Raw genomic sequence first — 23,721 nt, forward strand, 5'->3', positions numbered from 1 at the left:
CACCCAAGTGCTGCCAGCTGCTGCTGCAGAGCTCCATTACCCCAGCGCCGGGTGCCACCAGGTCTCCACTCCGTGCCTTGATTGCTCTTGCTCATTTCCCCCCTGTCCTTTTGGGGCTCCTCCTCACCTGGCACCCAGCCAGGGTGGATCTGCACCGTTGCCTTCATCCTTGTTTTTGTAGCATCCTCATCCTCGTTGTGTTTAATGGAACAGCTGGGTGTGGGGGTTGCATCCCTGCCAGCTTCCAGCCATATTTCTGAAGATTTTGAGTGTCCCTGTCTTTGCTTGTGCCTTCCTTTCTCTAGGAATGCAACAGAATTTTAATAATCAGAATAATTCAGGATATTATTTGGGATTGTTGTGGTGGGGAGCCTTGATGGTGCCAGGCTGGTGCAACCCCCTGAGCCAAAATCTTTAATTATTGCAGGTGTGACCTTGCTGGGATGAGTGACCAGACGGCCAGGGATGCTCATTCCCAAAAAACCCTAGGACAGACTTGATGCAGGGTCTCCTGACGAAGTCAGCGCTTCCCGACTTTAATTAGGCGCCCCTCATTAAGCACAAAGCTCGTAGAACTGTGGCCCAAACTTCTCCAGTGCTGGACTGTGACATTACAGCACTTAAATGCATGGAAAAAGAGGCTGGAGGGGTTGCAGAGCATCACATCTCACCCTGGCAGAGCTGCATCCTTGTTGAAGTAATTAGAAAACCATTTGGAAATTAATTCTTTTTGAGGATGCAGCATCGAATGGGGCTTCATCTTAATTTATCTTCATCCCAGGGCAGAAAAATATTGTAATGTGGCTTCCTTGTGTTGAAAGCTGAGCAGAGGAATTAATTGCTGTCCAGTTTGGACGCTGGGTGTAATTGGGGTGGGTGGTTGGGGACTGGGTTTTTCCTGCAGCTGTTGGGTTTGCAGGAAATCCACGATTTTTTGCAGCTTTCTCTTTCCTAGTGTTACTTCTGAGGCTTAAATCTAGCTCAGGTGTGCCAAGGGAGTGGTGAAAAATTTTATGTTTCCAGGAAAAATCACCTATTTTTTAAAATATGAAAGAATAAAAAAGCAGTGAACTGAATTTCAGAGCATGAAGCTTTTTAAGATTTTCACTTTTGAAGCTGGGTGAAGACTGGATTACTCTCCACTTCAGACATCTCATTTGCTAATAGAGATAGGTGTCAAAAAAAACCCCCAAGCCCCAAAAAACCCCCAAATCTTGAGGTTTTCTGATGAGCTCAAGAAGTAAATACAGAGTTTTGGGAAGGTTTTGGTTGGTTCAGGGTTGCTGGAAACCTTTGTTGAAAGCTGAATATCCCTTGAAAAGGAGCATCACCATTTAAGAACCAAACCCAGTGCTGGGTGCAGAAGTTCCTAGCAGTGTGTTCTGCAGGAAATTTTCGATAAAAAACACTTTTTGAGCAAAGCATCACTGAATTTATGTGCTCGAGCTGTGTCACGAGTTAAATGGCAGCAACAGATGATTTTTGCAGAAGAAACACCATGGGTAGAAATAGCCCCTGGGCTTTGGGGGAGTTGAGCTGACTCCAGGCAGGCCTGCACCACGCAGACAGCCCCGGGCTGCCTCAGCTCTGCAGCCAGGAGCTGGACCTTTTGTGATCCACACTGTGCCAGAAAATGTCTCTGTTTTTCCCAGCTAGTTAATAAAAAAATTTCTCAGGTTAATAAAAAAACCCATTGCTGCCTTGCTGGAGGGGTGCAGGACCTTGCCAGGCTGTTGGCAGCCTGGGAGACACCAAGATTAGCATTTTTTAAAAAGTTGGATGAAAATGGAGAGTAGCTGAGCTTTGCTTTAGGCCAGTGTCTTTGCTTTGGTCCTGGCCACATCTTCAGTTTGCTCTGCTGGTGGCCTTGGCTGGTTCCAGGCCAGCATCCCTGGATTGATCCCAGCTGATTTGGGCCCAGACAGGATTTTGGTTTAATTTTAACTGCCACAGAATCCCAGAATGGTGTGGGTTGGAAGGGAGCTTAAAGATCATCCTGTTCCACCTCTGTGCCATGGCAGGGACACCTTCCACTGTCCCAGGCTGCTCCCAGCCCCATCCAGCCTGGCCTTGGGCACTGCCAGGGATCCAGGGGCAGCCTCAGCTGCTCTGGGCACCCTGTGCCAGGGCCTGCCCACCCTCCCAGGGAACAATTCCTAATTCCCAATATCCCATCCATCCCTGCCCTTTGGCAGTGGGAGCCATTCCCTGTGTCCTGTCCCTCCATGCCTTGTCCCCAGTCCCTCTCCAGCTCTCCTGGAGCCCCTTCAGGCCCTGCAAGGGGCTTTGAGCTCTCCCTGGAGCCTTCTCCTCTCCAGGTGAGCACCCCCAGCTCTCCCAGCAGAGCTGCTCCATCCCTCTGACCATCCTGCTGCCTCCCCTGGCCTGGCTCCAGCAGCTCCAGCTCCTCCCTGTGCTGCCCCCCGAGCTGGAGGCAGCTCTGCAGGTGGGGTCTCACCTGGGGGCAGAGGGGCAGAATCCCCCCTGCCCTGCTGCCCACGCTGGGGATCAGCCCAGCACAGGGGGGCTCTGGGCCAGGGCCTGTCCAGCTCTCCCCCCCTGCACCCCAAGTGCTTCTCTGGTTGTATTTCTCCTTCTCCTCTGGTTGTTTTTCCATTCAGTGCAGATTGCCACTTCTCAATTATCATGGAGAGTGGCTCGACCACTTTCTGTGCCATTTCCCTCAGGAGATACATGCAGGGGGTGCAGCTTACCAGGTTCCATGGGTTCATGCACCTTCAGGTTGCATAATGGATGCATTCAGTGTTCTTGGATGCTCTTGAACCTGATCTGCAGGTGTGGTCTTAACTTTGGCTCTCGTGGGCACCCCCATTTTGTATTTAGCTGGAAGTTTTAGTTTGATAAGAGCCAGCATCCATAGATTGGTTCTTGTATCCTTGAGCTAATCCTGCCCAGCATCCTTGGTTTGTTCCTTTCCAGCATCCCTGGCTTGATACCATTCCCACGCTTTGATTTCAAACATCACTTCTCATCAGCATCCTTAGTTGAAATTACCACAATTTCCAGGTTCTAAATGTACACATATATATGTATAAATGGGCATTTTTTCCTGCCCATTCCCATTTTTTGCAGCAGTTTTTCATGGAAGAGCATCCTGGTGAGAGAGGGGTAGCAGTTCCCCAGCTGGTGTGAATGCAGGGGGCACAGTGGTCATGCCTGCAGTGAGACATGACAAGGTCAAGCCAAGAGTTTATTTTCCTTTAAAAAAACAAGCACAAAATTACCAACAAGCTGTGCTTTACTGAGCTGAGTAAGAAGTCAGGACGAGCATCCCCAATCCCACATCAACCCTGTTGTTTTCATCCCTTGACTGAAAATTCGAGCAGAACTTTGCAGCAAGAGCCTTTTCCCTGGCTTTTTGGGGATGCTGCAGCTCAGCTGGCGATGCCGGCACCTCTCTGCTCCCACATCCGCGGAAAGCTGCGGCAGCCGCTTGCATTCTCGGGCTGTAAAGATAATTAAGTTGCATTTCTGTGTGTTGTTTACTGTTCCTCTGATCCAAGTGTTCCCCCGAGACTCCGGCTCGGGGCTCGTTTTTGTTTTGCAAGCCTCCTCGCGAGTGTGCCCTTCACTCTGCTTCGGGAGCGATTTTCATTTTACTATTATTAAACCATCCCAGACGTTGCCTTATTATGTGCCTCGGAGCTGAAATTCCTGAAGGAGGGGGGGAACACGGCTCACATCTGGGCTTGTTCTGCAGATGTTTGCTCTGCTCGAGGAAGGAGCAGACATTAAAGCCTGACGCTGCAGTGATTTTGCCCCGGGATGGGTTTGCACAGGTCGGCGCGGGATGGAAATGGCTTTGGCACAAAGAGGAACCCCAAAACTTAATTCATCCTAGGCGGGAGATGGGTGTGAAAAGATCTTGTCTTGGCTTCTTCTGAAAGAAATTCATAATTTTTTTTCTCCTGAAAGAATAATTTCAAAAGAGAACCTTAATTAAAAATTAATTAAATAAGTGGAATGAATAGGAAGGATCTGCACCGCTCACCTGGGGAGCCAAAACCTGAAATTTTGGCTTCATGATCAAACCCTATTTTGCACTTTTAAAACTCAGAATGGGATCCCAGGAGCGCAGCCAGGGCCTGCACAGCTGGGGGTACAGCAGGGATGCATTTTGCTGTGTGGCTGTTGGTGTGTTGGCTCTGGGTCCGTGTGCATTGGCAATTTGCATGTGTGTTTGCACATACGTGTCCCACATATGTTTGCCTGTGCCTGTGCGTGTTCCTCGGGCGTTGTTGCATTTCTGTGCGTGCTGCCACGTGCCTTGGGCTGCTCACAGATGTGCATTGGCCCCAGGCTGTGTCTGCACGGGTGTGTGCCCGTCTCCACGTGCATTTCCAGCTGCACGTTTGCACACCGCGCACACCTCCCAGCTCTCCCCGTGCCGTTGCACATTTGCAATGCAATGAATTTGCATATATGCAAACACACAGGCACATAAATCTGCATAGCAAAACATCCGTTTTTGCCCACTAAGACGCGGGGAAGCAGAGCTGTGTGCACTGAGCTGTCCTCACGTGTGGCCATTCCCACATCCAGCTCTCCTGATTTACACACCCTCAATAACTTTCTTCCCATTAGCCCTAACCCATAGACTCTGGGAAGTTTAATTTCTTCTCTCTAGTAATCACCATTAAATAGAAATTGTCTTTTTCTGTGTAAACACGTCATTAGCGAAGCTGCTTTCTGCAGGGTCCAGATTTCATTTTTATTAAAATGAAACATTTTTTCGGCTCCTCACTGTGTCCGGAGATGAAGAGGATAATTTTAACCCGTTGGGTTGGCCACAGATAATTGCACCAGCGTTTGATTGGGGCGATTAGGGAAATATCTTCTTTTCATGCAGAATTTGCATTTTCCCTCTTCCTTCTCTGGAGCAGAATCGTGCTTTCCTACCCAGCCAGTTTTAATGATTGTTATCAATCCTAATAAATAGCTTTTCATCTTCCCTTTATTGACTTCTTTTTAAGCTGGGATGAGCTAAATACCAGGTCCAGGTAAAAATTTGGGATGGGGGAAGGCACCAAATTTCAGCTCCTTTTTGCAGGTTGATGCTCAATTAGGGGATTTCTTTTATTTATTTTTTTTTTTGGCACTGAAATGATGCAATGGAGTTTTGCAGGGGGAGAGAGGTGGGTTCAGTGCCAGGGGTTGCAAACAGCTGTCAGCATCTTCCCTTGTCAGGTGTGCAAGGGTTACAGACCCCCAAATCTGTGCTCTGCAGTGATCTTCCAGTGGTCCCAGGCCCAGCAGGTACCTCTGGGAAAAGACCTTTTCCCCACTAAATACCCAAGAAAATCCTGAAGCTCACACGAATATAAATCCATCTATTTGATACATCTCACATCAGACAAATAATACATGGGTAGGATAGATAATGGACATTAAAATAATACATAATATATGTTATTCCCATCACATCATAGATATATAACCATAAGGAAAGGATACCTATATATCATAGATATATAACCCTGTAAGGAAATAATAGAGACGAAATAATTTATTGTCCCCATATTTTATAATAAGTATCTTATGATATAAAATAGATTAATGTAGAGTCTATAATTGGAATATAAATAATAAATATTGCTCCAATATTTTATGTAATATATATAACATATAGCATTTATATCGTATATATATCATATGTAAAAAATATAACATGTATGTATTATATATCTAATATACAATATAACATGTATATATTATATATATAACATACAATATAACATGTATATATTATATATATAACATACAACATAACATGTAATTCTAGAGAACATCTAAACTTCTATAAATGTAATCTATAACATAAAACATGTATAATGTGATATGTGGTATAAAATATATAAGATATATAGTGGCCTCTCCCTCTGCCATAATCATACCTTGAATTTCTGCCTAATTTGGGATAAAACCCCCCAAATTAATTCTGAATATCCACATGTATACCATATAGAATCCATTCACTCCCTTTGCCTTTGAAAATCAAGTTTGCCCTTCCCGCGCTACCTGGAAAATCACATTTCCACACATGTGGGAGAAGCAGGCTCCCCCAAACCCACCTCCGAGGATCCTCCAAAGGCAGATTCCCTGCTGGGACGGGGGTGCAGCTCTCCCCCTGCCCCTGGCTGCTGCTGCTTCCCGTATTTATTTAAAATCCCAGCCCAGGAGCGTGGCCAGCGCGGCCGCTCCGCTGGTGTTTGCACAAGCCCACTGGGGGCCAGCGAGGGATTCTGGGGCGATGGGAAAGCTGCTCTTTTTCCCAAACTGCACCAACGAGCTTGCCTTTTGCTTGCTTTTTTTTCTCCTTTCCTTGCTTTTCCTTGCTCTGCCCCCACACCTTTTCCTCGCTTTTTTGTTGTTTTGCTTTTTCTTGCTTTTCTCTCCTTTTTGCTTTTTCACGCTTTTTTAATATTTTTTTTTTTTTTTTGATGTGGAGGCATGCAAGCAGCCAGGCCTCCTCTCCCAGCTAGGATTTCGAGGTGAAAAAACCCCTTTTTGGGCCCACAGGCTTGTTTTTCCCCCAGTTTTTGGGGTTTGGGGGATGTTGCTGCCACAGGAAAGCATCACCTGGGTAAGTAAATCCCCGCGGTTTCTTCTCCACCCGACGGAGTGTCCCACTAACATCCACAACACCCCAAAACGGAGATTTTCCTCAAAATGCAGCAGGATTGTGGCTTGGTGCTCTAGAGAAATGAAATGATGCAGCATCCCCGCTGCTTTGGGAGAAAAGACGGTGGAAATTGTTCTTTGTGGCAGCACCAGGGTGCCACGTTGTGTCTCTGTCACCTGAAGTTTTGCAGCTGGGACTGGGGGGAGTCCAAAGCATCAGCCTGAATTGTGTTTTAAGGAAACTTAACCCTTGTTGAACTGGTTGAGGTTGAACTGATTCAGCTCTCCCAAAGCTCCAGACACTTGGGACAGTGCTGGAAAAACATCCAACAAACGCACAGCCCCCCTTGGAAACCCTCCCAGCCCTCAGCACTCCTCTGGTGCTGGCATAAAGTCATTTTATTGTTGTTGCCAATTAATTACTTTTAGTAACTCTGTGTTTTTCTGGTACTGGGAGGGGATTCCCTCTTCCATTTTTCCTTTGGAAACTCAAGTTTTATCATTGTAAGATTCCTCTGTGATGGGAATATTGATGTCCCCTTCTCACTCATGATCCTTTTATTATCACCCAGCTTTGCCCAGCTGACCATTTCCTGTGCTGGTGATCCCAAATTTCCTCCTTATTAATGAGTAAAACTTCTATTTTCCTTTGAGTGTGGCTTTTCCCTATTTGGGCTGAGAAATTTCGCTCAACACCAACTCCAAAAGTTGCATGAAACCTTTTTGAAGCTCTTGCTGCCACTGAGCAGGGGATTCTCTGCCTGAGCATCATTAGCTCTGGGGCCTGATTATTATTATTATTATTATTATTATTATTATTATTATTATTATTAATTTCTTAACAGATTGCATTGTATTTTGAGCAAATAAAATTAATCTCAGAAGCTTTTTTTTTTTTTTAAAAAAGATGCAGAAATGAATTTTGTATCTATTGGCCCTGGGTGATCAATTCCTTGCCCTGATTCCAGGAATTATCCATGGGGCAGATTCCAAGGGTGGATGGTGAGAGGTGATTCCACAAGCCAGGACTAATCCTTGTTTTTAATTTAAAAGTCACTTAGATTACTGAATTAGAGAATAATGGATCTTATTAAATTATAAAATTGTTATTATATTAGAAAATAATTTATATTTTAAAATGAACTATCATTTAAATTTTAAAATTTATAAATGTATTCCTGGCCTGAGGATGCATCCAGCTGGGGGAAAATATCTGTAAGGATGTTAAACCCTGGCAGAGGTCTTGAAATTTAGGTTTTTTTGCTCCAAAACCCTCAAACCCACCAAAACACAGATGCGAAAACAGGGATTTAAGGATCGAAATTAGTGTAAGGTTTAATTCTGGTATTTTCAAACTCCAGAGTTTATGTTCCCATGGCAACCGGTATTTTTATCCTCTTGGTTCAGTGCTTGTGAGATGGATCTGTTGGGAAATATTTTCCCTCTGGGACCCATGAAGATGTTGGGCTTGGGTCAGAAGAAAAACAGAAATAAATCCCCACCAGCCAATAAGAAGAATATGCAGGAATTTGGAGGTTGTACCTTTCTCAACAAGGCAGAAAAAGATAATTTTGGGGATGCTTCAGCCCAACAGTCAATGGGTCCTTGTGCCACTCTCCAAAAGACACCAAAACTTGTGCTGGAAAAATCGCATTTTTCTTTCTCTGTATTGTTAGATTCTCTGCTTTTTGATGAGCTTTATGGGCTGAGGTGGAACTGCAGGAATTGAAAAAAGTGAGGGAAAATATCCCAAATTTTAAGCGCAGTAACATTATCTAGACCCAAAAGAGTCTTTTTCTCTGGGAAATTATTTATATTGAGCTGCTTTTGCTCAGTCAGATCTCATAACCACTTATTACCTGACATTGTTTGCTGGCTTGGTTCATGTTAGAATAATTTCTCAAGCTTTTCAGATCTGTTATGCATTGTAATTTTATTTTTTTTTCCCACTGGAGATGAACTACTTGGTGGAATTCCTCAAAAAACAGTAAAAATGGAAAAAAATTGAGGTTTTGTGACTTTTCCATAAATGGACTTGTTGGTAGGAATTGTACCTGTGGATTGTGTTGGCAAGATGCGATGGAGCAGGAGAGGGAAATGCAGATTTCAAGATAGAAAAGACCTTAAAACTGTAGGATTTTGCCCCTAAATCCCCAAATGAGGGGAATTACACTGAAAAAAAAAAACAATTCCAGAAATTTAGTCAAAATCTAGATTGGGCCAAGGTTATTACACTCTTCCCTTCATATTCAAGTCCTGGATATTAATTAATTTTTAATACTATTTTTTTCCTGTGCCCAGTGTGTTTCTAGCCTCAACTGGCTCCTAACCGTGGGTGAAAACACTGAATTAAGGAAAAATTACAGATTATTGTGCTGTATTTTTTCTCTTGCCTGACTCAAACAATGCTGTTGGCATAGAAACAGCCTTTTGTGGAAAGGTCACCTGTGAGGAGGGTGGTTGAGGTGTAATTCAAGGAGATTACAGGGGATTAGGCTACACTTATATATATATTTTTATAGAGATAGGGTGTGTGCATATCCTGCTGTCCATATATTCATGGACACCTGCATAGCTACATATATATATATTTATATATATATTTTTTTTTAAAGGAAATGTGATAAGGGAGCAATATCCAGGAAGCTTTGATAAATTAAAAAGTCGATGATGAAGGAGGTGGGGTTTTTTTCTTTATTTTTTTCTCTCTATGTGTTTTTTTCCCCCCCATTTTTCCCCCTCTCCCTGCCACATGTGGTGGGGCGATATCAGAACCCAGTGCTGCTCCTCTGTGTTTTTCTCTTGGCTTTAATTAAACCTCAGGCAGAGCTGGAAAAATGTGGCGAGACGAGATAATTGCGCTTATTCCCCGCGCGGGGCTGTAGCCTGGGCTTGGAAAAAAAAAAGAGAAAAATAGAAATTTGGAGGAGATGTAAAGGTGATGGAGGGTGGCCGAGCTGCACCAGCAAGGATGATGGGGCTGGGAGATTTGGAACGAGAAACTTGGCTGATAAAAATTACCAAAACTACAAGTTTTCATCCCTTTTTCCAACTCTGTATGTGTGCGCCCTGCCCCTGGAACCAGAAAAATAAGCAAAATTCTATTTTTTTTTTTTTTTTTTTTTTCTGTGACTGCCCTGGATTGCTTGTCTTCTATTTGCTTTCTTTTCCTATTTTTTTCCCATTTGTTTTTTTGGTAACGCATGGGCAAGGCAGGAATTTAAAAGGTTAGATCACTGGGTAATTGCATTTACACTGGATTAAAACCCCCACACCCTGTGCACATGCTCCCTGAAGTAAAAACCTCCCAGTTCCATCTCCTCCTCAGTTCCCCCAAACTGGGCGTGCAAAATACAGGGAAAATCCCCCCAAAATTCAAATCCCCCCCAATTTCCCCTTTTTTAGAGGAGAAAACCCATCATTTTTTGAGGCTATTTTCCCCACCATTAAGGAGAATCAGTGCCTTGGAAATGGTTCTGTGTGGTGGAAGGAGCTTCCTGCACCCTGGAAATAACTGGCAAAAAAGGGTTCAGAGAGGCTACAATATCAAAAATCTCTTTCTCTTCTCTTGCCATCAAGATATGACAGACTGTGGTAGCAAATATTTGGCTCAGATTGCTTTTTGGTGATTACAGCTTGTCAGAAAATATTGTTTGCATCCTAGAGGAAATATTGTATTTTAACTTTGTTTTCATTCCAAGAAGTCAAAATATTGATTTATATATATGTATATATTTTTTTTTTTAATTTTTTTTTTCCTTGCCGTGGTAAAATTCCAAAAGCGTTTTCTGTTTGGACACATGGAAGCAAAAAACTATCGGCACCGTCTGCAGACGTGAAATGTTTTGACATTTTAAAATGTTAGTTTCCAATTGACATTTCAGCATAAAATAGCATTAAAATGGCACCGAGTGAAGCTGTTGATTCAAACCAAAAATTAAATTTCATTGAGGCATTTCAAAACTGAATGTTTTTCTCCATTCTGAACTAGTACTTTGGGAAAAGGAGCATTTTTTGCTGAAGAAATAAAATGTTTCTCCCCAGTTTTTGGTATTAAATAGTCCTGGCCCACTTGGCTGTGGGATGGTGGTCACTGCACTGGGCCACCTGCAGCTGCCCACTGAGGTAGGGATGAGACAGCAGAGAGGGGATTTTTCCATCTAAATGCAGTTTTGGATAAATCACCACATATTCCTTAGCCAAAAAGAAAAAAAAAAGTCCTCAAATAATTCACATCAATTGAAAAAAAAAAACCCAAAACTTGCATTTATTCCCACATTGGTTGGTGGCCAGCGGCCTTGGAGGTGGGATTTGCCTATTCAGCAGGGAGCAGCTGTGTAGGAGATCAGCCAATAATGTCTCATCAGAGAGCTGAAAAGCTGCAGCAGCCCTCAAAATCACTTTTATTTCTCTCAGTCCTTGCAGCTCCCATTTCATGGCAAAGCAATGGGGGCAGACTTGGAGCACTGTGTCTGGTATGGCTCCAGTAGCTCCCAATTTATTAATTAACTCAGTTTCTTGTTTGATTTCGGTTATTTGTTTGGCAGCTCGTGATTTTGAGCAGGTTTTGGACATCTTGGAGGATCCTCTGGGGAAAGCAGGCACTGGGGAGGGGAAGGCAGGGAGGGATTTGCAAGGTGTGGTGATTTTGGTGTTTTCTCTGACGCCGGTGGAAAGGTTGGAGGAAGGGACTCTCACTCTTCTGTCTTGGAAGTGGTGGGGAAGATCTTCCAGTGAGAGTTTTGTTGCAGAAACAACATTTCTGAATGCTCAAAAGGTGGTGACCTGCAGCTGGAGAAGGTGTTACTCCATCTCATGGTTCTTCTTTCATCACCCCAACAAACCAAAACAAACCCTCCTGGTTTTGGGTTTGGGTCCTCTGGCAGTGCCAGTCGGCACCTCGAGTGGAAATCCTCACTTTTTTTTCCTGAGGTGTTTTTACCCTCTGACATTTTCTCACAGACTGCTCCTCCTGGAATAGACCTCGCAGCCTCTTTCCACAAGTTAGAACTGAGGAATATTGAATAAAGAGGCGATTTAAGCTTTGGGGAAAATTCCATATGAAAAATTGCCATTTCCACTGGGTCACACAATGGCTCTTTAGAAAGATCTCAAGTTTGACCAGAATTGATGGCCAAGGCTACAACTGCAGGGTGTGCTTTCCACCCAAATTGCCAAACGAGGTTATAATTAGTCTCTGGAGATTTCTTTCAATATCTGAAATCACTTAATAGTGGCATTTGATTTTTATGGCAGCCTTTAGGCAGTTGTCTTGAGTCCTGCTTCTGCACAGAGTAGTCATCAATGCAGGGCTGGGTCTTTGTAGGATCAACAGTTTACTCATTGCCTTTGTAGTCATTATCTCAGGGCTGGGTCTTTGAAGGGTTAATTATGTGTTACCTGCTGCTGTTGTAGTCATCAATGCAGAGCTGGATCTTCTCTGAAGGGTCAATACTCAAAATGTAAAGACACAGTTTCTGGGGGAAGTAGAGCATCTATTCTCAAATTCTTTCCACAATTTGCCCTTTTCTTTCTTGGAATTTGTCTAAAAATAAGGAAATTCTTAAATTGCGTTGGGAAGAAAGTATTGCAAAATGATGATCTGGGAATGTCTTAATGGTGAATTCTTGGGCATGAACGTTACAGCTTCTGTTTGTTTTCTTTCAGTATTAATCAACATGAATTAATGTGTCAGTGCTGTGGGTTGATACCACACCTGACACCCCACAGAGTAAATGCCACATCCACACTGGCTCTTCCACTGCCAGCTTTCATTTTGATGGGAAAAATCCCCCAAACACACATCTTTCCATGAGAAACGTCTGATTTCCTGGAACTTCCCTTTTCATGGGAGACCTCTGATTTTTTCGCTGTGCACCGAGCACGGACATTGGCAGTAACAACTTGTACCAAGGGGTACTGATCACATGCAGCTCAAATCCATCACAGCCTTACTGCAGGCTATTAATACTTTATTAACTCCATTTAAACTCTGCCTTAATGCTCCTGGTGTGACAAGTGGCTCTGCGTAGAAATTATTAAGAAAAGACGATTTTTAATCGAATTATGGAGTGGTGCTGGGACATGTCTGCAACCCACACTCTGCCCTGCTTTGCCACATTTCTGCAGATATTCTGTGTACATTTGCATGCAATAGAATATTGGATCTGGGGGGATATGCTCCCAAATTATCACTGGAAAAGGAGTGCTTCTCAGGAGGTTGTTTCCAGCTGAGCCAGCCCAAAGCCTGGGGTTTTGCGTGAGCAACCAGAAGAGGACTGAATTTTGCAGGGGTGAATATTTGAATCCGAATGTCTTAGAGTAACTCTGGTCAGGGGAAGACCCTGAGTTTTAGAAATCTATTCCCATCACAGGAAGAGAAGAGTTTTTCTGGCCTGTTCCTACCTGTGGGGAAATTCAAAGTTTGGATGGTGAAAAATTTTGTACTGCTGGAAGATTTATGCCGCAGAGATGGGAACTTACATTTGCTCTTATTGCTGCTCCCCTTATTTAATCTCAAGCACTCCCTTCCTGCCCAAACACGGAAAAATTCTTCTAAAATTCATTTTCTGCTCCTCTTTTCACTTTGCTCTGATGGGTTTTTTTTGTCTCTCATTGGTCCCTGTGTATGGAGAGTCAAGGCAGGACATTAATATTGATGCCGACCTCGGTTATTAGGAGCTGCATTTCCGAGTGTGCCGGCAGCATATAAATACTATTACTGGGTAATTAGTGAGCCTCAAGCTGAGGTTGGGTTGAGCAGGGCTCCGTGTCCTACTTTTGGGATTGGGCTTGGGTTTTTTTGTATTGGGCTGTTGGGGGTTTTGCCCCAAGAAAAATCCAAACATTTTGGAAATGGAAATCCCAAACTCAGAAGCACCTGGATGCTCAATGAAAGAGAAAGAAGCAAAACAGAGAGGTAAAAATGGGAAGAAAAGTATCTTCCAAGGCTTTTCCTTTTTTTGAAAACCTCCTGTATTTGAAATACAAAATAATAATTTTTGAGTTTCCTATATTTTTTAGTTGTTTTTATCCTTTCTTGCTGGATTTCTTGGTTTGCAATTTCTCTTCTCATGCCCCACTTGAATTTTACTCCTCTGGTGCTATAAAACTTTGGAAAAGCTTCAGTGTTGCCAAAGGGCAAATGCAGCCAGGATTCTCTGGTTGGATGCACCTGAAAAATGGATACTCCTTGCATTCCTCACTCTCCAGCCCCTTCTGGATACAGAAAACCCTTTTATTTTATCATCTCCCCCATTCACTTCTCCCCAATAAATACAAGGGTTTTCCCATCCAGAAGAGATGGGGAGACATCCGCAGGGTCACCAGATCCTTCCCTTCACCCCATCGTGTGGCTTTGATTGAAACACCATGTGAATAATTTAGGGGTGTTTTGCATCTTTTATACCTCTGAACTTCCACTAAAAGGGGTTTTGAGTTGCTGCTGCTGGCAAAATTGCGTCTGAAGGTGAACAACCCCTGAATTTTGCATGAGCTAAAAGGGCTGGGAATGGGGAGTTGGGCTTTGCCTCTGAAGTCAGGTAGGTTTAATGCATGAATTTCATGAATTGGCACGGGAGGAAGCAGTGGCTCCCTGCTCTGGGGGTAAATCCCTGCAGCTCACTGCACCTCTGGGGATCACTGCAGGTTTTGGCCTCCCTGCACCTCACTGCACTCAGGGTTGCAACCTTAACTTCTTGTCCTGTTATTGTCCCCCCTTTCTTTCTTAGTTGCAGCTCAGTTGCCAGCGTTCCCTCTGCATGGAGATGCTTTGGGTCAAATCATCCCATTTTCAGACCTCGCTGGCCAGGGCTTTTAGTAGTTTTTCTAGGAGGTGCAGCCTCGTGAGTGGCTCCCCAGCAGGAGCATTCCTGTATCCCCCTGCTGCTGGAGGCTCACAGAGCACTTCAGTGGCACTGAGCTGAAAGAGGGGAGGTTTAGATATCAGAAGGAAATTGTTCCCTGTAGGGTGCTGAGGCCCTGGCACAGGGTTCTCAGAGCAGCTGTGGCTGCCCCTGGATCCCTGGCAGTGCCCAAGGCTGGGCTGGACAGGGCTGGGAGCAGCCTGGGACAGTGGAAGGGATCTTTGCCAATCGCAGGGAATTGGAAGAATCTTTAAGGTCCCTTCCAACCCAAACCATTCTGGGATTTTCTGTTTCTCTCACTTCTTTCAGAGCTGACTGGCTCCCAGGGCTGCATGAGTAACAATATGTGGGCTTGACAGGGTGCCTGTGTCAAGCTGCTGGAAAAGATTTTAAATTCCCCAATAATTTCTTTTCCGCAAAACAAATGAATCTTCAGAAGGGCCTTTCCTCACAGTTGCTAAGCCATTTAATTTATCTGAGTCATTTACAATTTGTGATGGGCCTGTTAATAGCTTGATGTGGGGATCAACATCACTTAGACGTGGGGGTTGTTTTCTTTCATTTTTCCTTTTTCTTTCCTTTTTTTTTTTCTTTTTTTGGCCTTTTGGGTTTTAATTTCTTGCTGGATTTGCCCCCAGAGGCACAAAGCTGTGTTTGGAAAACGTCAGCTCTGTCTCCCCAGCCCCTTTGTCATGCCGGTGCAGCTCGGGCTGAAAGCACAAACCACAGCCCACCCATGGGGACGTGCTGCCCTGCTACTACTTAACTGCTTCAAAGTACCTGTCTGTGATATGAAACATGCCGTAAAATGAATATATTCCAGATGTCCCAGCACATTTCCCCTCAGCTCGGCAATCCACCTGAAGGCAGTGCACGCAGCGAGGCTCCTTGGTCCCTGCTGCCTCTCTCGCTGCAAGAGGAGCACAGTGCTGGCTCGTTTGGGGCTGCACTTTGGGAGGTGGCCATTGCCACACCTGGGTGATGACCCCAGGTTCTGCTCCGTGCAGTGTGGGGTGAAGATGACAGCCACTGATGTCCCAGGGGGTGATTGCCCTTCGTGGGACTGGGGGAGATGGGGTTTGCATACCTAGGTTTGGGGTTCTTTGTCCTGGAGGGGATTTCTCTCTCCGTTCTTGGGTGGGGGGATCCCCATCCTCGGAGTCTGCAGAATCTCTGTCCTCAGGGTTGTGAGGGTCCTTGGGTTTGGAGGCTCTGCATTGTCGGGGTTGGTGGATCCCCATACTCAGGGTTAGGAGCTCTGTCCTTGAAGTTTGTGAGTCTCCATCCTTGGGTTTTGGAGATCTCCATCTGCAGGGTTGGGAGATCCCTTTCCTTGTGGTTGGGGGAATTCCCAGCCTTGGGGTTAGGTGGATTCTTCCTTGTGTTTTGTGGAGCTCCATCCCTGAGCATCTTCACCTTCAGAATTGGGAGCGTATCTCCATTTTTGGGATATGAGTATCTTCCTTGGCTTTGGAGGAAAATATTCAACCTTGGGGCTGGCAGATGCATCTGGGGTTGGAAGACCTTCATCCCTGAAGGTTCTTCATCTCCAGGTCTGGGTGATCTCCACCTGAGTCTGTCCATGGTGGGAGGACTTCTGTCCTCCATCCTGGGTGAATCCATGACCCACAGCCTCCTGCACACCACAACACCCACGTTGCTCAGGGACTACCTTGGACAGGCAGCTGCTGTTTTGGGATGGTGGGCACCTCTGTGAGCAGAGCTGGCTCCCATCCTTCCAGCCAGCTCAGCAAATATGACCCTAATTTATTTAAAAGCTTCAGAGAGACCATGTTGGGGTGTGTGTTTGCTGTTGAATTGGGTATTTCCAGGAGACACAGCCAATAATCTCCTTGGTATGCTCTGTGTAGGTCCTGGTTGGCTGGGAGGACCATGGAAAAGCTGGAATAACAACCATGTAGAAGGCAATGAAGTAGGTACAAAACCTAAATTACTGTTCATCGCTAATACGTTGCATGGCACTAATTAATTTTTAAACAGCCTCGCTGGGGACCTCATTGCTAAAACATGATGTTTTCTTCTCCGGAACTGTAACTGTTAACTGCAAACAACGCAGAAGAAAGTCAGGAAGGATGAGGAACCGCAGGCCCATTAGGCTGCATCTGAGTTGCCTGCCCTGATGGCCACTGTGCCTGGGGGGATGCTCTGTAACACCCCTCTGGAGGGATTTTTTTGGGCTGGGGAGTCAAATTCAGCTTCCTGGGAGTGCAGAATTGTTGTCTGAGCTGCAAGCATGCTGGGAGGAAAGGGAAAACTATTTTTGATTCTGCTCTCACCTGTCTCACTTTCCCCGAGTGTGGCTTTCCCTGAATATTTTTAACCATATTTTATTACTGGTCTCACAAGCCACAAACTGGGGGATTGCTGTCATTGCACTCACTCACATGTAAGTTATTTAATTCAGTCTTTGTGAGAGTTGAGAAAAGATTTTCCTCAACGTTTTCATTGCTGCTGACATCTAGATCAACACCCAAATTTATTTATTTGACATTTCCCATTTCCAATTAATCTGTGAAGTATTCCTCCTAGAATGGTCTGAGCTGGTAATGCTTTATCTTCCATTTAATGTTTAATTATTCTTTAATTATTTGGACACTTTTCTTATCACCACTTTGTGTCCACCTATTAATTCTATCCTTTTAAATTTCATCTTTTCCAAAAGAAGGGAAACTCAGCAAGCTTCTGCTAAGTTTATTTTGAAAAACTTGTCAAGTTCAGTAGTCTTACTCACACCTCTCTGTTTACTTCTTTATTTTAAAATTAGGAAATGTGGTGGCTTGGGGTGAATAATTTTTGATGTCCTCTGGGTCTGATGGTACCAGAAGCTTGAGCCAGGCTGAGTGTAAAAAATCACAATTACTCCATTGAAATAGTGGTTTTTTTGCTGTTGGAGGGAGCCTTTGCTGTGTGCCAGTAGCAGCCCTGGGGTCAGGGAGGGCTGGGACTGAGGGGAGCACACGGCCCCCCCAGACGGGGCCATTTCTGTTTCCATATGGAAAAGGGATGTGGCATCTGGTTTCACTCCCAGCAGCTGGCAGCTTGAAGCCTGTGTTTTGCATGGTGTGGAGTAAAGAGAAAATAAAGTGTCGAATTGTTTGGCATTATCAAGGATTTCTGCTCCCCAGGACTCCTGCATAAAGAGATGGAAATTTTAGCTGCTGGAGCCAAGAAACACACAGAAGTATATGAATTTATTACATTTTATCTCATTCCCTTGCAAACAGCGCTGGAAATGTCAAAAGATCATCTATTGTTTCATCGTTTAGAAAGAATTTTTGTTTTCTAGTTGTAATTTCCTTGATGCCTGGCTGTGGGGAAGGAAGAGAAATTGGAGCAGGAGCTGGCAGGGCTGCGGCAGGTTGAACATGCAGGTTTGTCTGGCCATGGAGCTACATGCATTTAAATTTCTCACATCCCAGGTTTTTAATTTAACAAATGTAATTAAGGCTGGGGTAGGTACTCGGATTATTCATTTACTCCAGATGGAAAAAATTAAATTGAATGCAAATTCCGTAATCAGACGTGAAGTTGAGGATGTCGGACGTGATGGGGAAGTGTCAGCACATTAATCGGACTGCTTTCCCTAAACAGCCCCCAAATCTAAGAGCCAGGGATTATTTGAATAATTGAGGTGGCATTTGATAAGATATCTGATTGCTGATATCTCCTTAAGACGAAGCCCTAATTGTAATTCTCCATCAAGGAGGATTAATCTGTGCAACAGAATGCGCTGGGAATGGTGTGGTGTCAGACTCCCTCCCCTGAGTTTTGGTTTTTTATCAAGGGCTGCCATGCCCAGGGAAGGTGCCAAAGTGATTTATCGCTTCTCCTGTTACTTTATCCATGTGCCAGGAGGTCGTCAGGTAGCACAGCTTGGCACTGGGGATCTGGGCATCCGAGGCTGCCTGAGTCCCACAGAGCTGGGTCTGTGTTTTGGAGGTGCCTCCTTGTTGGAGAAGGATGCATCCTTGCATCCTAATGTCCCTTCTTCATGTCCTCAGGGCACGGTTAGACCTTTTTTTCTCTGGGAAAAGGAGACACAATGGAGACAAACTTCAGCAGAAGACCATGTTGGAGGTCCATGACCTCATCCATGACCCCAGTCATCTGACAGGACCCAATTTTGGAAGACTTTTGGGGGTTGATGGACGTTGACTCCCAGCTCAGTCTTGGCTGGGGTAGAGTTATGGTTTAGGAATTGTCCCCCCAATTTAGTGCCACTACTGAGATTTGCAAACCACACTGCCACTCACTGGATCCCCTTTCCCCTCCCCTTCTCCTCCTGGAAAAGAGAATTAGAGGCATGAAAGGCAAAAATCGTCATCAAAAAGATGGGTTGAAATAAGAACAATTTACTGGAAACTGGAATGAGAAAACAAACAGTAACAGCCACAATATTAATAACAAAAGGGTACCAAAAAAGAGTGATTCACATAGAAAAATGCTCACCTTCAGCTGGAGCTGCTCCGGCTGGGAAGGGAGTCCCTTTCCTGCCCTTCCCCCCAAAAACCGAAGTGGAGTGGTATAGAATAACCAGGTCCTGGCCGTGCCCCCTCCAGCTACTGCAGAAATTAACCCTCTCCTGGCTGGAGCCAGGACAGGCAGCAAGAGGAGTCACCACTCAATCTGGCAACAGACACTTGGTCATAATCACAGAAATCTTTTCTTGTGGCTTCTGTTTCGCTGCCAGCACCGCTGGCTCCTCTTAAAACCAGGCAGGGAAGGGTGGGGAGAGAGGGGTGGAATTTCCTCCTTGAATCTCACACCCTGAGTGAGATTAGAAAGGATTTAAATTGCTGAAATGACAATTAAAAAAAATTAATTGAAGATCCAGTCTTTGTAAAGAAATAATCATCGTGATCTTTCCTTCTCTCTTCCTCTATATAGCAGCAAGTGAAAAAAAGCAAAAGGGAAAAAAAATGAAAGAGGGCAAAGGGATAAAGCTTAAAATAGTTTGATGTTGGGTTTTTTTTTGTTTTGTTTTTTGAGAGCTTGAATATTTGAAAATTCCATGAATTCAATATTCCTTGAATATTGAAATTTCCATTCACAGCTTGTGAAACAAGCTGTAAATGGAAATTCTTCTCTGTGAGGGTGGTGAGGCCCTGGCACAGATTTCCCCATCCCTGGAAATGTCCAAGGCCAGGCTGGATGGGGATTTAGACCAGCCTGGGATAGTGGAAAGTGTCCCTGCATGTGGCAGGGAGTTGGAAGAAGAGGAGTTTTAAGGTCCCTTCCAACCCAAACCATTCTGGGATTCCCTGATTCTGTGTAATAGAAAATAAAAGGTGCTGGGGAGAAAATAATCCTTAGCTCTTCTGCAGTCACTGGTTTGCCCAGAAGTGATGAGGATATATTAGATTTTTCTGTGTCTGAAACAAAGTGAAATGAAGAGATTTTACATTTTTTCTCTTTGTCCTACCATCCCACCTCCTCCTGTGACCACGTGCCAATGGCCACTCCTGGTGGATTGGGTGCACTAAGTGATTTTAGCCAGGCTCTGGACAGTGTATTCACAACCAGAAAGGCATTATATCCCCTCAAAAAAACCCAAATCCAAACCCCAAAAAAATCACTAACCACCCCCCCCCCCCCCCAAAAAAAAACCCCAAAAAATCCCCAAAAAACCAACCAAAAATCCCAACTTAAATCACTTGAGATAAGTTGGGTGTTATCTTAAGTTGCAAATTGCTTGTTTGCTTCTCCAGCTGGAGCTGTTAATTCAGAACAATTAACACACCGTTTAAAACCCAGACAAAGCATATGGAGGCAGTCCTTGGGAAAAGAGCCTGTTTGGGATGGAGTGCCTCGACGTGAAATGGGAAGGATAACTCCAGTTTGTCCCTCCCCTCAGATCCTGGCAGGTGTGGCAAATGACACAAACACCAGAGAGTTTAGGCCCTCAGAGCCCCTGCTGGATGCCAGGTTGAGTGATGCTCAAAGCAAGATCCAGCTGGGTCTCTAGGCCCAAAAAGAAATCCAGTGTTGACATTCATTGTTGGGATGAATTTACCACTGGTTCAGTGCCTTCACCCTCCTGCTCGTCCTTCAGATATTTCTTCTTGATGAAGAAATAACAAATCCTAGAGTGACTCCTAAAATAATGCCTGAATTTTTTATTGGCCCCTTTGCAATGCCATGGAACACCTCCCTGGCTCCATCCTTCAGGCCTTTTGTGGCATCATTTTGGACACCCACCATTTATTTTCTCAGGTTCCCTTTTGATTTTTGATGCAGGTGAAGAGCAAAAGCCTAAATCTGGACAGAAACCCCCGAAATACAGCAGTTCAACCTTCTTAAAATACTGAGGTGAGCTCAACCTGCTTAAAATATCTCTGGGTCAAGGAGCACGGAGGTGAGCTCACTGCTTTTTCGCAAGGACATAAACCACTATCAGACTGTTATGGGATGCTGTAGGAAATTCTGCAGCAGTTTTTGCATTTTTGCAGCCCAGTGGTGGCTTATGGGGTGATCCATCCTTTCTTCCAGCCTTTCCTCCCTGTATCCATGTGTCTTTTCAGCATGTGTGTTCATCCATGCATCTATGCAGCCCTGCACCTGTGAATCCATGCATCCTTGCATCTGTCCATCCATAATTTTTGGTCTTATACTTCTGACCAGAACTGCACACAAATTTTATTAAGGGCACCCAATATTTTTTTTTTCCTCGGGTAAAAAAAATCCCACAAATCCAAATGTTTTCTTCAGAAACTTTAGAGGAATTGGCATGGCTGAACGTGCAGCAGCTTCCCCTACAAATGATGGGAAAATAAAGTTTTCCATCTCAAAGTTGGCACTAGGATTTTGGGGTTGGGGACCCCTGTAATGTGAGCCCCCCAAAAGCTCCATCCCCCTGGGCTGGGAAAGCCAAGCAGGTCATCTTTAAGAGCTTTCTCTGCAAACCCTTTCCTGCTACTCCCCCATCCGAGGATGGATGTAGGCAGCATCGGCAAATCTGAATAACTAATCAGAGTCCTCATTAACCCCCCACTGAGATGCTCAAACATTCACTTTGCTGTTTGTGAAGCAGGGAAAAAAAAAAAAAAAAAGAAAAGGAAAAGGGAAAAAACCGCACAAGCCACCCTGCATTAAAATTGATGTGTTATTAATCCCACTGTTCCAGACCTCATGGGTACCGAATTTTCCTCCGTCTCGCCCGAGGCCGAACAGTATGGTGCTGCTTCTGCAGGGCACTTTGCCTTTCCATTATTTATCAGCGCAGTGGAGAGAGGCTGCTTTTGTTCCCTGGATCCAGATGTGTTCACATGCACATGGCTGGGGTGGGGATGCCCAATATTTCTCTACATGCCCCGTCTGGGTAAATGTGAGCCCCCTACAGCAGGGCTCTGCCAACAACTACGTCTCTCCCAACTGTGTTTAGCCTCAAAGCAGCTTTGCTTTTGCAGAAATACAAAAATATTTGGGTGTATGGGCATGTCTCAAATCTTTCACTCTCTCTGAGAAAGGGTGGGGTTCGTGCATCACCAGTTTAAGTTCTGAAATGAAAATATTATATCCTTCTTTGCCCCAGCATCGCCAACACCTGGCCCCAGCCCTTATCCAGAGGCTGGAGAGAAATTGCACTGTGTGGGGAAAAGCCCAACACACCAAAGGTTTTTATCACAAAAGTCCTCCTTGGAGGAGGACGTGGATGGCAGCAGGTGTTGCCAAGGTGTTTGGAGAGTCATGATCATCCCTTCCAGCTCCTTAAAGGGTTAACTAAAACTTGAGCTTTGATTTCTGCATTTATACTGTTTTTCACACCTGCAGGGTTTCTTTGGTTGTCCCCATGGATGTGGAGTTTGGGGCCAGTAGAGCTTGCTGCTCGGCATAGTGTGGGGTATAAAAATAATTCAACAAAACCCAGCATTACTGGGGATTTCACCATTTGTGGTTTCCTTCTAAGTCAGAGGAGCTGGCATTGAATTTATTAAAACATGCTAGTCACAATTAAACAGCACTGACATGATGAGGCTGGAAGCACCACAGTCTGCTCACATTGGAAGAAACAACGTGACATGCTGGGAAAAAAACCCTTCCTGCTTTAAAATCCTACACTTTTTACAAAAAATCCTGAATTTTCTTTTGCTAAATATCAGCTTTATTAGCATTCCTTTACATTTCATTAAAACTTGTGAACAGGGATGCCCTTGGCTTTTTGCAGCCAGGGTAGAGGCTGCTGTCCCAGGGCGCTGGGCTCCCGTCTCTGCTGGTGGATGCTGTTCAGGCCAGCAAATCAGGATTTAGGGCATTGTGGGGATTGATGACTTGTCAGAAATGGTGTCTCATTTATGACCCTGGGGCAGCTGCTGAGCACAGCCATGACAGCCATGGGACACCCTGGATCTTGCTGCCTTGCATTGCCTGTGGTGGAGCATCCTGAAGGAGGCATCTCCTCCGTTCCCCTTCGCACGGGGAGGACTTCAAAGGCCTTGCTAAACTTCAAAGGATGCCTTTTGAAGTTGCTAAAAGTGTGTGGCAGCTCAAAAAGACTTCTCTCTCTCTGCAAGGGTGTTCAGGGAGATGTCCCTGGTGGGGTTGGCTCTCTGTGTGCCTCGTGATGGGGACAAAACCGGCATCGTTTCTGCAGAAGTGGCACAATGGTTTTGTCCTAAATGCATGCAGCACCCAAGGCCTCAGGCCTGGCCACCTCCAAGGATGAAAATCAGTCTACCAGTCTGTCAGAGCTCTTTTAACACGGACAGAGCCTTATTTCTGCTCCCTTTCCTCCAGCCCTCATGTTTTGTTCACACAGCAAGCCCAGATAGCAAAAATCTTTCCTGTGGGGTAGAAAAAAGTCTTTATAGGATTGAGGACTGGTGCAAAACATGAGCTTTTTCATCATGATGTCAGGACAAATCCAATGAAAATCAAGTCTCTGTATTTGGCATCAGCCCATTCATGCTCCTCCAAAGCATGAACATTAATTCTTTACCCTAAATAACCTTAATATTTCACCTGCTGTTGTAGTGGAAGAGTTTTGGACTCGGGCCCTTCTGAGCAGATCAGGTCCCTACATCTCTTGGCAGGACCTACATTGGCCTGAGGAGTCAAGAGGAACCTTGACCTTTTGTCTCTTCCACCATATTTTCCACGTTTGTTGGTTTCTGCTGTGTTTTGCCCTGGAATGTTCCTGGAACATTTTGGAAATGTTCCAGATGTTTCCAGATCTCTCCTTGGGCAATGACCTTAG

General features: G+C 44.8%; 1 protein-coding gene across 7 annotated transcripts in view; it reads left to right on the forward strand.

Moving 5' to 3' along the window:
• PKNOX2 (PBX/knotted 1 homeobox 2) overlaps positions 1-23,721 on the forward strand; it is a 91,356-nt gene that overhangs the window by 26,442 nt on the left and 41,193 nt on the right. Inside the window, exons 2-4 of one of the 7 annotated variants that reach the window (XM_064398035.1) lie at positions 16,379-16,440; positions 17,815-17,899; positions 20,766-20,837. The exons of 1 other annotated variant lie outside the window; for it this stretch is intronic. The gene's annotated coding sequence lies outside the window, so the exon portion shown is untranslated. Of the gene's footprint in view, positions 1-16,378; positions 16,445-17,814; positions 17,900-20,765; positions 20,838-23,721 lie in introns of all 7 variants that reach the window. 5 more of the 7 variants (XM_064398037.1, XM_064398038.1, XM_064398034.1 and 2 more) reach the window with 5 other exon arrangements.

Source organism: Passer domesticus, chromosome 23, assembly GCF_036417665.1.
Source record: "Passer domesticus isolate bPasDom1 chromosome 23, bPasDom1.hap1, whole genome shotgun sequence".
Classification (NCBI taxonomy): domain Eukaryota; kingdom Metazoa; phylum Chordata; class Aves; order Passeriformes; family Passeridae; genus Passer; species Passer domesticus.